Consider the following 247-nt stretch of genomic DNA (forward strand, 5'->3'; position numbering starts at 1 on the left):
GTATCTGCGCTCTTCCCTCGCACTAAAAAGTACCAGAAAAAAACATGTCTGCGTTTCATTGTCTGTTTCTCGAACATGTAATTTCCTGTTGCCTAGAGATTTTGTATATAAAGGAGAGTGTTCTATAATAAATTAACTCAGTTGCTTTCACACTGCCTTTGAGTTCACAACCTTCTCTTGGCCCGCCACACCGAGTTCATTCATGGGCACATGTAGATCTTCCTCAGCTTCAGGTATATCAGTCAAA

The sequence above is a fragment of the Palaemon carinicauda genome, chromosome 4 (assembly GCF_036898095.1).
Source record: "Palaemon carinicauda isolate YSFRI2023 chromosome 4, ASM3689809v2, whole genome shotgun sequence".
Classification (NCBI taxonomy): domain Eukaryota; kingdom Metazoa; phylum Arthropoda; class Malacostraca; order Decapoda; family Palaemonidae; genus Palaemon; species Palaemon carinicauda.